A 14,884-nucleotide genomic window follows, 5' to 3' on the forward strand; every position below is an offset into this window, starting at 1 on the left:
ATAGAGCTTTTTGTTGTATGGCTGTGATTGTGAAAATGAAGTCACACACGATTCTAAATGGAATTGTGTATAGATCTAGACCTACATCCTTCGAGGTAAAAGATAGTGATATATAAAATTATAAGATTTGTAAGAATGAGGACCAAACATTGTATGAAGGTCTTTGCAAGCTCCGACGTTTGTATAGTTTGGCCCTTACTCTATGAAGGTTGCTGCTGATGTGATGTTTTGAACCACAACAAGTTTAGTGCTGCTGATGTGATGTTTTGAACCACAACAAGTTTAGTGCTGCTGATGTGATGTCTTGAACCACAACAAGTTTAGTGCTTCTGATGTGATGTTTTGAACCACAACAAGTTTAGTGCTGCTGATGTGATGTCTTGAACCACAACAAGCTTATTGATGCAGATGTGATGTTTTGAACCACAACAAGTCTAGTGCTGCTGATGTGAGGTGTTGAACCACAACAAGCTTATTGCTGCTGATGTGATGTTTTGAACCACAACAAGTTTAGTGCTGCTGATGTGATGTTTTGAACCACAACAAGTTTAGTGCTGCTGATGTGATGTTTTGAACCACAACAGGGTTTGTGATGCTGATAAAGGTAAATACAAACAACTTTACGGATAACAACTTCTTGTTTAAGGCCTATGGCACGTTTGGATTGTAATACCTTTTTCAAGCTAGACTGACTACAATCAAGTAATTATAGGTTTATACATGATATATTGTGATAAGCAGCGGATTAACATTAACAGCAACAGATAATGAATAACAAATAGCACACAGATCATTGGATTAAGCTTGGTGTACAATAAACATTACAAATGGCATACAGGTAATGAAATCATATATATGTTATAAACCCGAAGTTTTTATTCATAAACTTTTACGTTTTCATATTTACACATCATCTTCTAGAATGCAAATCAAACAGTTACTGATGAGGGTTGCCGGGAACGACTTGTCCAGTGTAAATAAAAGCGACAAAAACATTTCCATAATCATATGAAGTACCTATTAACAGCCGAGTCCGTTGTACGATTCCGACTGTACCACATTTACATGTAAGCATGTATTTTCATGTTATATTAATAATGATTCATTAACACATGCTCCTGGTATAGTCGGAATCGTACAACAAATCTGCTTTGAGCAGAGACTTCTTATGAATATGAAAATATTTTTGTTGCTTGTATTTTATGAATTAATATCAAATAATGATGTTATCAGGTGTTCGCAAAAAAGGTGAAAATCCCAATCTGATTTATCTGTAATAATTTTGCAAAAACATCATATTCTTCTTCAAAATCAATCCGAAAGAAGCATTCGCTCGAAATTCATCCTGCAGTATCCTTCAGTAGTCACGAAAAAGACACGTGTTTCTATGGCTTCTTTCGCCATTATACAGAGGCCTCATGTGACGCTGGTCTTGAATTAATCACATCAGCCATTAGTACAAATATGACGATGATTTACAAGCGCTAACGAACAATGACATTCTTTATCTTAATGTACTAAGTAACAGTAACTTTGACTATCAGGAGAGAAGAAATCCTTCTTTCTCCAATGATGGATTCTTCGCTCAGGTAGGCTAAGGATTATCAAGGGACATATGAAAATAGCAGCGCATTGAGTGCTGAGTATTCATGTCATACATTAACTTAATGAGTTACTGACAAGCTCATCATAAAGTGTCCGGCATCCCCACGAGCCCTCATGCCCGGGGTTGTCTGCTTTTATTTTTATACTTTCATGACATGAGAAGAGCTGCTTTGATAATATAAATATTTACCGTTTGAATGGGCATCATCTATTCAGCTATATGTGAACGTTTTATTAATATTGTAAAATGAAGGATACAATAGCATAGAAATGGCATCACAGTATTGACTATAAAGTACCAATTGAACTTATGCCTTCAGTGTACGTCCAATGTTATGTTTATCGTATGTTGCAGTACTGAATATCAATGATAGCAAATATACAAAGTCATGTTCCAATTGAACTTATGCCTTCAGTGTACGTCCAATGTTATGTTGATCGTATGTTGCAGTACTGAATATCAATGATAGCAAATATATATACAAAGTCATGTTCCAATTGAACTTATGCCTTCTGTGCACGTCCAATATTATGTCGATCGTATGTTGCAGTACTGAATATCAATGATAGCAAATATACAAAGTCATGTACCAATTGAACTTATGCCTTCTATGTGCGTCCAATGTTATGTTGATCGTATGTTGCAGTACTGAATATCAATGATAGCAAATATATATACAAAGTCATGTTCCAACTGAACCTACGCTTTCTGTGCGCGTGTAATGTTATGTTGATCGCTTGTTTCAGTAATTGATATAAATCATAGCAAACATACAAAGTCATTTACAAATAAAAAATGTCCGTGTTTCTTCAATGTAATTCTTGTTAGGTGACTCCAATGGAGATTCCGGGGCGGACTTGACCACTTCCTGGGGGAATTCTGTTTTTCCAGCTGTTATTGCTGGAGCTGAATAGAAGCAGGATATTCAATCAGGATGTTCAATGTAGTTGTTTAATATACATAGTTTTCACATGTATAGTAATCCAGTAATAATATTGACAAACAAAGTGTGGACAAGCCAGAATAACCCATGCCAAGAATAATCACTGACTGGTTATTCCAACCTACTATTACATGATCCTGGTACGCAAAGCGGGGTGCGACTCTGTCCAACAAATTACGGCACTTGAAACTTCTCAGGTACATTAGGTAGCAGGCTGCATGTAGATGTAAGAGTTTGACTTCGGGTTCAAGATTATTGCACTTACAAAGCGACGTGCTTGCACGTGTGTGTGTGTGTGTGTGTGTGTGTGTGTGTGTGTGTGTGTGTGTGTGTGTGTGTGTGTGTGTGTGTGTGTGTGTGTGTGTCTGTGTGTGTGTCTGTGTGTGTGTGTTTATGTGTGTGCGTGCGTGCGTGCGTGTAGTCTGTTAGTCCGGCCTAAAAGTCCTAGTCCGCTGAGATACCATGCCGCTGTTTAAAATGAATATCCCACTCAGACACAGTATACTGACTCCGAACCAACCATTCTTTATTGTATTCCCTTAATGCCGAGCGTCAGGCAGGGAAACATCAAGTATCATCTTTTAACGTCTTTTGGTATGACGTGGCTGGGATCGAACCACCGACCTAGCAGACACTCTACCCATTAGACCGGCTAGATGAGATGCCAACAATACTTACCAAATATATATCGCGTACTTGTGTCTATTATGATCAATATGTTTTCGCAACAAGACTTCAATGCAAAATGCCAACAACACCAGAAATATACCAATCTTAATACATTTAAACGCATTTGCATCATTACCATTGTACGTTTTGTTTAAATTGTGAAAAATATAAATATCAAGTTTCATTTTCTCCATCTCTAAATTTCAAATGAAAAAGATATTGAAGATATAATTTCCCTCAAACGGTTGTAATTCTAGGGATATTGTAACATTACAGTCTATTTGATTATTATTTATATTTAACAGTTTTGTTTTTCAGAACAAACTAGTTCATATAATCACCATTTATGGATCATATTTCTCCTGTGGTTTTTTAAATAATTTCTTTTAATTCTCGTAAAAAGGCGCATAATCATGCTAAAGAGTTTAAAGATGAGTAAGTGAATATTAGAAATATTCCCGAAATGGGCTACACACATTGCACCCCTGAGGGAAATCGAACCTGGGCCTTTAACAAACGCTTTAACCACTAGACTACCCCGCCGACCAAGTTTAAACACGATTAGGTCGTTGGAACAATGTTGTCGCTAACCATCGTTCCACATTCCAGCATTCCTTAATTTCATTATTTTCTGTATGCCGAGAAACAATTGCGTTGAATGTGCCACCGCAGGTGGATAGGATACGTTCACCTTCGAAAACCTGGTGTTATCATTATTTTATAGTGATTCATAAACATGTGCTTTTGATATTAAGTGCCGAGCAAAATAAAAATATGCAATTAAAAATTGCATTTGTCCAAAAAGTGAAAAGACTGAAAACAGTCGCCGAAACACAGCAAGCTTAAGTTTCAATATCGCCTATGGTGCCCATAGCAAATACAACGCCACAGAATAACCATTTCGTTTGTTTCAATAATAGCCACCATCAAACATGGGTGTATACTTTCTTCTGTCTGTTAGTCGGGATCGTGTAATGGCTTTCCTATAAATATCGTGGATCGTTGCTTACAATATAAATCACTCGACTGTCTGGTCCAGACTTAAATATTTACAGGCCGCCGTCACATAAGTGGAATTTTGATGAGTGTGGCGTTAAAAACAAACAAGCAAGTAAATGGACCTACCCTGATTGAAAAAATATGTGACCTTACACTTCTATACTGACTTGAAGCCAAAGCGTAGCTCTCTTCTGGTCTGGTTTCGCGTTTAGCCTCTGAACATTAACATTGTTGGCATATATTGAACTCGCAATATCGCCTTCAGTTGAAGAGGTAAACGTTCGTTTGAACGTGACGTAACGTCAACCTTCTGCGATTGTAAAGAAGGGTATTGATCTGGGCTGAGGTGGACAAGATGACGGATCGGTCATGTGTTGGGCAAGTAAACGACAGCCCCAGCATCAGACGTCGCTTGTTCTTGTGGTTATTGGGAGAGGTTAAAAACGCAGGTTCTGATATAGTGTTTGCTTCCGACTCACTTTAAGTGGCTAACTGTTATCAGCTCAATCGAAAGTTGGCAGTGACACAATTATCAGTAAAATGATTTGATTATTTTCGCACTGAATCGAACGGTGTCAAATAACGTGAATCAGTATCACTTTTTGTACCTTCAGTTTTGACATCAGGGGGATCAATTACTGCGGAGCTGATGTTTCCTTCAAGAACGCGGGTGACTCGCTTAAACTAGCAGATCTCCCTAACGTTTCCCAAGGCAGTTTCCAGGCCTGAGCAGATTTCATCCACGGGCTTGACAAGGATATGTGTTCGTGACTGACACTAGCACGAGAGGAGGTGGTCCCGCAGTGAATAGCCTTGTGTCGGCGTCGTTCATTGGCTGTGACTGGAATAACCTCGAACCGAGTATTGCAAGTGATGTCCCATCTTGAATAGTGTCGGCATCAGTGCTGGGCATAGATCGATGTGGGTGAATCTAAAGCAGACGGACAGATTAGATTTATCGTTAATAGACCAAGGGATCTACTGCTTTGTCCGAACTCTTCACGGAGGTACTCCAACTTGAAATAGCGAAAAGAGGAGTAACTTTTCTCTCTCCAGGTGAGTTGCACAGCATCGGTGTTTATTGATCTATAGTTATTTGTATAGTGATTGTAATCGTGTGTGAGTTGGTTTGTAAACTTTAAGCACACTGATGGTAAGCAGGTCGATATATAAAGATTTCTCCGATATGTCTAATACAGAGTGCCTATTGAACGTTAGAAAGGTTGCCAGGTACGAGTGATGATATTTGTTGCAGTTGACGCAACATACTAACCCTTACCAAATATGCCTGAACGTTGATCTAACTTCTCCAAGTGTTGAATGTTCTGATTACTTTGTTCTTTATTAACAATAAAAACAGAAATTGCAAAACAACTTTCAACCCCATCATTTGTTTTGTAACTAAATTAACGCACTCGTGATCTGCACGCAGAAAACATTTTAAATAAAGTATAAAAACGATTTAGGTTCAAAAACCCCATTTTCAGATCTTTTCTGGCACAGGAACCGTTTGAATTATAACCCAATTAGGTATGAATTAACATTAACTTCAAACAGTTGAATCCATGCCAGCATGCAATTCGCAGCTTGAACGCAACTTTGTGTAAACAAAAAAGTCGAAAATGAAAATGAACTGATTTCAAAGCGAACTGATCTACTCACTCACAAAGATGTAAATAATTTTTTATTATTTCTCGCCCTTCATGCAGTATCTATGGTCAATTGTATGTATCAGAATAAATAATGAGTGCATATGTCTGGATTAATCAATTTGGAATTCTGAAGCTAAATAGACCTGATTTGAAATCTATGCCATATGTACATTCATATGTACCTTGTATCGATATATGATATAAAGCTGAGTATTAGGTCGTATTTCATTAATATCTGGGTTCGATATGCCTTATAGGCGATATGGGAGATCGCTTCCACTGTCATTGACACGCGAAAGGCTTGATAAGATGACGCACACACGCAAGACAAGAGGATTTTCCTAGCTTTTTCTATGACTTTCAACGACGATATTGAGCCTACATGTATCTGGCAATGGATGTCTAGCGCTTGAATTTGAATCACTAATGGGCAGTACCGAGTGGAGGAATATACTACTCTGTAAAAGTATGTCTGTTCCAAATAATGCGAGTTCATTCTGTAATTGATACGTCGTTATGAATATGAAGAAAACATTGGTAGTTTATTTATTCTCAGTGAAAATGATAAATGGTTATATATAACGTGACTTTTATGTAGCGCGGTGTTTACGGCTGCTTCGGGATGAAGAGTCATTCAAAGTTCCTTCATTGGATTAAAACATCTGAGATGGCTTTATGGAAGCTTAAATAGAACGAAGATCGGCCGCTAGCATTTCACATCGAACAGGACCACTGACGTGAATATTAGCTAACTGAACAGCTTTTGCAGATCAATACCGTTAAACGCTTCACAGGTGTCCAGATCGACCACATTTTAGTTAAGTTTGCCAATGCAAAAAATATATTTGAAAAGACTTTAGAACTCGGAGATAATGGTTATTTTTAGATTTGGCATTGAATTATGAAGCCTGGAAGCAGGTTACTTCAACTAATTGATGATTCTCAGCATCAGTAGACATCTGGACAGTGAACACTCAAAGAATCGTAACAGAAATTGGGATATGGCCAAAGACATATCATATGGAAATAATGTTCCGGATAATATATGGTATTTTAATGTTGTAGCATTTCACACATAACTGATCAAACTACGTCTGTGTGACTGTGCAACGGCAAAGGTAGAACTTGTTTATCGGTCTTCTTTTCCTATATTGGAGGTGGTAAAAGAGTGAGTATAGTCCTTTCTGCTTCCATATCGATGTTGACAATTAGAATTAATACACGTTTGAATATGGCTTAGCTATACCATTAAGAATATTAAACTAATTGACCCGTTGTATAAAGACTATGAGTACAAAAGTAAGACGAATGAAGGACATATACTTTCTTTAAACACTATTTTCAAAAATAAATACTTTTTTTCCGCTAAATGCATTACATCCCATTCTTATGCAACGCTCAACCTCACCATAGCTATACCACCGAAGTATGTTATGTATACGCAACACTCTACCTCATATTGCTATACTTCTAGGACATTAACGTTCCAGCGCAAAATAGCTGTATTTTCTGATATAATAAGAACTTTTTATATGCAACACTCTACCAAGCTAGCAATAGATATACGATTTGCTACTCATATCCTATTTATATGCAAAAACCTCCTCAAAATGAGCTATACCTTCTAGTGTAATTATTACTTTCATATGCAACACTCCACCTAGCAAGAGCTATATCAACTGGGACGAGTACCAGATTTACAATTTAGAATTATCATTCATCAAATAGTCCAATTGTCATCAGCCAGCATTAATGGCAATCCTGCAGTATAGAAATTCCGAGTGACAATCCTTGCACGTAAATAAGCATGACCCGTGTGATATTGACAAGATATCTGCAATCTACATGCGTCAATAGCAGTCATTCAACAGGCAGGTGTTCTGGGACGGATATTAATCGCCCATTAAGTCTCGTTGTAGGACGCGGCATATCACCGAGCCGCGCCTATCTCTCAACCAAACTGATACACGATACATATGCACTTACAATCAGTTCAGTCTAAGACGGCTGTAATTAAACCACCCACCCTTTCCGAGTGCGATTTACGTGAAGTAAAGTCCATGTTTTAATCACATGTCGTGCGGGAATACCTGGTAACGCTCTTGATAGACTCCATGTCCCTGTTTCGTCGTCTTTAATTAAGTACATACTCCAATCCAATTCCGTTTATTTCCGATTTCTTTACGTTTCGTCGGAGTTTCTCTTTTTGAGTACACCGGATATGAGTTTGTCTATGGTGGTCGATGTTACTGATGTCAACCCGTTTCTACATTTAAACATAATCAGGGTCTTCGAGGACAGATCGTGCATGTCTCTGTGCGGGGTAGATAAACGGCGGTTGCATGCTGAAATGAAAATGTAGGATGTGTCTTCTGACAATATGGCTGTTATAACAGGCATGTTCTGTTAAATAAAACATGGACGTTACCAAATCAGCCATATTTCACATGAATAGACAAACGCTAAACCCGTCTTTATCGAGCTTGCAACGGAAATATATTTCATGGCCATCGTAGTATCCGACAGATTCCTATCTCTTCTGTATGGTTGCGTCAATGAAAGGGTCCACATTTGATTGATATCGTGTATATTGATTTGAAATGAGCATCGGCAAAATGACAGAAGGTAGAGTCACGTCTCTGTAGGATGTCAGTGAAATCCAAACCACACGCACTGCGCGTTGGAGCTATTTGCCATAGAAACGGCAGCCGAACTTTAATGGCACAAACACTGCCTTTACTATCTTTGCACAATTGGACGTAAAGTAAATTGATCATAACTAGCCTAGATATCATGATTACGAAATCATGGAAATGCTAAAAGACGTCATTTACATGCTAAACGTTCAATGAGCAATGGTTTACTGTAGATAGTTGTACCGGATCAATGGAGAATGGCTTATTTCTTATGGTAAAGTTACCAATTTTTGCTGTCTGTTTCAATAGATAGCTGTATTTGGTTACCTCTGGTTCTAAATTTAGAATTTAAACATTAAATGCAGATATGCACACGTGAACTAACCTATTTTGACATGGGATTCTGTAACGTCTGCATCCATCTGATGCTGATGTTGTGGCGTGTTTGGAACTGATTAAACAGTTGTTAGGTCTACATGTTCATGAAAAAGATGAGAGTTTGAATGCTCCTCTGCAGAATGACTGTAATATCTAATAACCATTCAGTAAATCATGAAGCCAAGTAATAAAAGCTAACAGCACTTGTATTCATGGTTACACAACCATAGCATTCCAATATACCGCAAGCATCCTTAAGTTCAATATTTATAGCATTTTTTATACTAGGTAGGTAGGTATTGTAATATTAATGTTTTAGTATTTCATTTTGTGTGTTCACTCTTATGATGGGATATAATGATTGATATATGTCCCAATCCAATGCTAACACTTTTTTCGTGTTTTCAAATGATAAAGTAGCGGTTGCTAGGTCTAAATTCCCGTAAGGAAATAAAGATTGCTTGAATGCTCCACTGCAGAATGGTTATAATAACCAATAAACCTTATTTAAATCATAAATCGAAGTAATAAAAGCTAACGGCACATGTATTTATTTCAAAGTAGGACAAACATCCTTGAGTACAAAATACAATAATAAGTTTTATAATTTGTAAAATATATCTTCACGTATACCATTTGTGTGTTCACCTTATGGCGATTTCCTTTAGCGCTTTAAAATAAACTTTACATTCTTTACTCCATATTTTCAAGTTGTAGTTAAACTTGGCCATAGAACTAAAATATCGTATTACCTCATGTATGCACACATTCCTCTCTTTATCATAGAGCATAGGAACTATTGAAAATTGTTCTAACGGCCCTTTAGGAGTGACCGTAAATATGCACCGGATTACACCGGCAAATGTGGATTTGAATTGAAGGCCTATTTCCACATTCATATTTCATGATAACATATTTTTTTACAGAAACACGTTTTTGAAAACACACGTAATTGCATTACATTTGCCGGATCCAAATTTAAACATTGCTTGACACAGATTTGCATTGTGAACCTCGGATACCGGGCGATGGAGTACAGTTAGGTCAATGCTTTACACCTACCATACAGTGACAAGAGAAGCAATAGCAATGCCCATGTGTTTTTCATATTGTGCTTGTATATACTGATTGTGCTACCTTTTAGTCAATTGTAATTCCAGATCATACTGTTTCATGTTGCATATCTCCATATTGAGTTTTCATTCTGGGTTGAAGTATCTCTGTCAGGGTATAATTACGTCTCTTGAACACGTAACGTACATTTACACTGTTGATCCGTGCGTTCAGACAGTGATAGGATTCACAAGAATGTAACTAATGAAGGCCATGGTGAATTACGAAAGCATTGGTGCACAATGGTGTACATTTCGGTTTTGTCGGTCTAGACATACATTGATGTCAATGCTTATTCATGTCACTTCGAATACATTGCAACATCTCATACACGTATATCCCCGCTGAGTGTGTGTTCGCAAATGAGACATCGTGAGTCTTGTACTCTCAGCTGATTCAGGAACCTATAGCCTCGGCAAAGGAATCATTTTCTGTGGTACGCTTGAGGATAGCTATTACACCCAAGGGAAATAACTCCAATTTCTCTTACAATGATGCTTTTGTCATTTAGTTAATTATAAACCGCAAGTATTTCTCATTCTTTTATTATGATGCTATCAGCTAAATTATTTGCTGAGATGATAGGATTTGTTAGAAAAATGGAGAAAGTTGAAAGAGGCATTTTGCGAAAAGATGCTCACCTAGTAAAGTCTGCTTTGTTCTTCGGTGAAAGAAACCTTAACAAGGCTCTTGGTTCGATGAAAATTAATTGAAATCGATTTTATTTGCGCGGCTTTTGAAATAGAATTCCGCTTTATGTCGACAAATTGTGTTTATTGTCGTAGACAGCCGCTTGTAAGTTAAAGGAGACTGTTCACTAGAGATGAGATGGACTGGATTATTCAATCAATACCCCGGCCGTACAGACAACGGTTGTAACCCTCCGATAGATGTTGTACTAAAACAGAGAGAGGAATGGTTTAGTCACTCCGGTGGTTCCCTGTGCTTCAGGGAAGCTGGAGTTGGTTGTTCTCAGTTGGAGTGCTTTTCAGAAACAAATTTCCACTAAGGCGTTAGAATGTAATTGTTGAGCCAGGTGTTCTTTCTGTGTGTTAGTAAACATGGAATAATATCATAAGAGGTAATTTGTACTACTTGTTTGATAATATATCTCTGAAGGATTTCAGACACTTTTGATAACGTTGATCTTGATATTGAAATGTCGGAAGATGTTGTAGGTAATACTGGGTTAATCTGAATCCCTGCAATCAACAAAACATTCTCTCTCTCTCTCTCTCTCTCTCTCTCTCTCTCTCTCTCTCTCTCTCTCTCTCTCTCTTAGTATATTACAAGAAGGTGCGTTTCTCGAGTCTCCAGTTACCTAGGATGTCAAAAGAGGTGACTAATTGGATCGGAGTGACGGACTCGGTGACTTGGTTCATTGCAAGTAATCGGTTCCACACAGTATGGAGTGCTGCTCATAGTGTCAATCACTGTATTGTCTTATCTAGATTCGAATATGTGTCTCAGAATGTACTATAATATGCAGTATGATCACATGTTGCTTTTGTCACCTGTTAACTATGGTTGGTTTATGTAAAAGTGGCTTTGTGGTTAATGCGTTCAAGCACGGGACTCCAGTTCCATTCTCTACATACATAACAGTATGCCTCAGCAACCCGTGATACCGGACACTGGGATAATACACGTACTTAACGAGATCGACCATCTAAGTTACAGATATACGAGGAAATCCTTAGTGAATAAAAAGGAATACGTGACGCTATCCATAAGCGACAAACCCTTTCCATAAAGATAAGGTATCCCTGCTAAAAGCTTGGTCCATTGTACAAATCTTATCAATACAATGACACTTGCTTTTTCCTATTCCTCATCACTGACCCTCACACAGATGATGTCCTGATGTCAGATTCATTTGGTGTCAATTGAATCTGAATTCATGTCATGATGGGACGGTGCAAATAAAAAAAATTGAATTCAAATTAAATTTTGATGATGTTCAAATTCAATAATCAGATACACATTTTGTAGTTTATCCCTATAGCATGGCCTCATTTATGGCCGTGATGAATAACGCAAAGGTAATGGCAAATACTACATACATGTATGTACTGCGATTGTCAACAAATGGACCACGCAGATTGTGTGTATAGCTGAATTGTCTGCAGTAATGTACAGGTCATGCTAAGTCAACATCGTAAATATCCAGGCCACCAGATACCATTACCTGGACTGTTTCAGATCCTCTTTGCGTTGCCTCACCGCAAGTGAAGAGCGATTTATATTAAAGCAACAAAGCATTGAACCGAAATCTCATTACAGGAACAAAGGAAGAAAATCGAATGTATTTCCTCAGCTATGTGTAATTTTCCATGTGGTTAGACCTGTATATAGGCTAGACATATATAGACTCACTTTGATTCAGTGGCACATTTTCGTAGGAACTGCAGGCAATAACCACTGATTCGATATTTGATCATAGTACCTCACTGATGTGGTACTAGCCTCTGTTTGTGTCATTGTCACATGTCAGCGCGTGTTTGTAAATAGAACGGATTGATAATATTGTCTGGCTATAACTACAAAATATTAAAATATAGACTATGGCACACAAAGGACACGGGTATTTGTCAACATGAAGAGCAAGCTCCCGGATAAGCAAGAGGGATGCTTTGCTTCTCTGAACTGTATCCATAGATCGTTGACAACCGCTCTCAAAAAAGTAATTACGATGTTTTTGCTACTTACTTCTTTGCTGTTCGACAAAGCAGTATTCTTCTAACGTTTTATGCAGGACGAGTAGGTAGGTTACTCGTTTGGGTAGATCTATAAACAACTATAAATATCACTATTGGTCGGTGAAGCATCAAAGGAAATGTCACACTGACATTAGATAAAAAGATAATGGTTTAAGATAATGTTTGTTTTTTGTTTGTTTGTTGTTTAACACCACACTCAGCAATATTCCAGCTATATGACGGCGGTCTGTAAATAATCCAGTCTGGGCCAGACAATCCATTGATTGACATCATGAGCATCGATCCACGCAATTGGGATACGATGACATGCACCAACCAAGTCAGCGAGCCTGACCACCCGATCCCGTTAGTCGCCTCCTATTGAATATAATGAATTGGTCCGTGTTGTCACATATCTGCTTCCTTTGCACAATGTCTATGTGTAGTCTTATGTGATAGTATTCGGCTACTTCTAAATTCTTTAGAGAAACTAATTTGTCACTTCTTGAAACAACTACTTACTGTCTTAAATATCATTTGCACAAATATGCACTCACATGAAAACGCCTAAGTTGAAATATTACTTAAACCCCTAAAACGTCAGATTTAAAACATTTATATGAAACATTATAATAATTCTCAAATAAATTGGTTTATATCTTGAAAACCAAAATGACCGCGTTCATAATTCAATGTCATTTTGGGGGCTTTAAAGTTCACACTTTCCATAATGCTAAAATATAACATTGGATTCCATCTAAAAATAACCCTTGGACAAAGTGATTTAAGTTGAGAAAATATGCGTGATTTAGTACTTCCGTCTTTAACGCTAACTGCACAAGGGGCACTTTACTATCAATAAAACTGGCAAAATCTCCTATAGTAAATTGATGCAAGTTAGTCTGTTGAAACTAAGGGTGTTAAAGACTTTGTCTTGTTGCAGCCGAGGCAGGGGTCTGCCTGTATGAGCGCCTGGTGACACTGCTCGCGGTAGACTAATACTAATTGTTTTAGATGCGAGAGAATCACCGGGTCTCCTACACATTGATTGTTCTGTCAAATTTTGATTGACTGGATGAAAAATAGCACTGATTATGAAGATGGTATTCGGGCCCTCGGAAAACGATTTTCTGGTGGCAAATTTCTGAAGAGTCTATCGAGGAATTGTCTATTTGGCCAAAGAGGCAGGATCCCACTGGCGTGAAGCTCGTCAACATTGCTCGATTTGTTACCACACGCCACAGAATATTAATATTTTAACAGTTAAAATGCCTTTTTTATTGCAGCTGTATCTAAACTTAATAACTTGCACACTAAGGAATATAATTGTAAAAGCGAATCAATTACTGCAGTGATAATTCAGTTATGTAGATTACACGGTCAAACAGAAACTGATCAGAGTGGTGCTAGATGGTTGAAGGGTATCATAACATACACGACGAAATATTAAATTAAAACAGTTGAAATGCGTTTGTTGGAAGGTATATTAGCACAAAAATCAATAACGGGGATAATATACTGCAATATGCCTTTCGGGCCATGACATACAGAACAAAACATATTCCATATACTACTAATAGATATTTTCTTGTTACACAACGTGAGGCTATCGACAGCACGTAACAGCTGTAGCATATCAGTTTGTAAAACATAGGTTTATGGATTCCAAGTTCCAAGCGGTATGCGTGGATGACAAACCGAAGATATATTGTGTCATTTGCTGCCAAAGGCACGCTTACGTTCTTTCAGACGCTGGCTTGGGAGCCACTGGAGCACATTTGTTGATTGCAGTCTGATGCATGAATCGGTATGCCATGCATCCCAACTTCGACAACCGACAGCCTTTTCGAGATGCGTGGGCATAAAGTGATGTTGACTTTTAATCTTGTCTCGCGATTTACTGCTTATTGTAATTTTTGTGCAATAAGTTTAGACTTTTGACAATCCATCGCAGCTGTTGTTGCTGCTCTGTACAAATGCCATTTGATATTGAACTGACAAAATAATATGTATATCGCATGGAGTCAGGCTTGGGGTATCGACCGCCGCACTGTAAAGGTTTGTAGGTATAGATTCAATTCAGGTGAACGATCAGATGGTTCAACGAGGTTTTCGCGAAGTGATGGTTTAATGGAGTGCAGTAGCTGTCGTTGTCTTTCCGCTTCTGCTATGTCGCAAACCTCTTTAGC

General features: G+C 37.9%; 1 protein-coding gene across 2 annotated transcripts in view; it reads left to right on the forward strand.

Annotated features, from left to right (window-relative positions):
* The first annotated feature begins 5,101 nt into the window (after positions 1 to 5,101).
* The window catches only part of LOC124135293 (probable G-protein coupled receptor CG31760), a 288,076-nt gene continuing 278,293 nt past the window's right edge, over positions 5,102 to 14,884 (forward strand). For both annotated transcript variants that reach the window (XM_046500559.2, XM_046500560.2), the window contains exon 1: positions 5,102 to 5,273. The gene's annotated coding sequence lies outside the window, so the exon portion shown is untranslated. The remainder of the gene's footprint in view (positions 5,274 to 14,884) is intronic.

This window comes from Haliotis rufescens, unplaced genomic scaffold (assembly GCF_023055435.1).
Source record: "Haliotis rufescens isolate VD_foot unplaced genomic scaffold, xgHalRufe1.0.p SCAF_19, whole genome shotgun sequence".
NCBI lineage: Eukaryota > Metazoa > Mollusca > Gastropoda > Lepetellida > Haliotidae > Haliotis > Haliotis rufescens.